This window comes from Arachis duranensis, chromosome 4, assembly GCF_000817695.3.
Source record: "Arachis duranensis cultivar V14167 chromosome 4, aradu.V14167.gnm2.J7QH, whole genome shotgun sequence".
NCBI lineage: Eukaryota > Viridiplantae > Streptophyta > Magnoliopsida > Fabales > Fabaceae > Arachis > Arachis duranensis.
The window spans coordinates 3954288-3954716 of NC_029775.3; positions in this window are offsets into that span (position 1 = coordinate 3954288).

Below are 429 nucleotides of genomic sequence, written 5' to 3' on the forward strand. Positions count from 1 at the left end.
TATTCAGTCTTACATCCCTTTGCAATCTAATTCGATTTGTGTATTCCAATGAATCTATAATAATTATTTAGCATATACCAATGATTGTTTGTAATAGACCAATTAAAAAGTTAAGTGTTTGGTCTTTAAGTAATAAAAACATATTAACATAGTAACTGGTAGATATTATTTGATGTTTGTTGAAGATGTTGTTGACTTGTCTGATGACATGGACTATCATATGCTTCATGTGTGATACCCGAATTACTAATATCACTAATATTGGAACATCATTTTTTTTATATACAGAATGTAGATTAGTAATTGGAGACCTTGATCAACGTGGTGTTGGGTTATTACCTAATAAGATAACTCGAGATATTAGTTTTGAACATATTTTCTGTTAAAGTTTATAATTGAATAAATAATAGGAAAATCAAAATACATAAA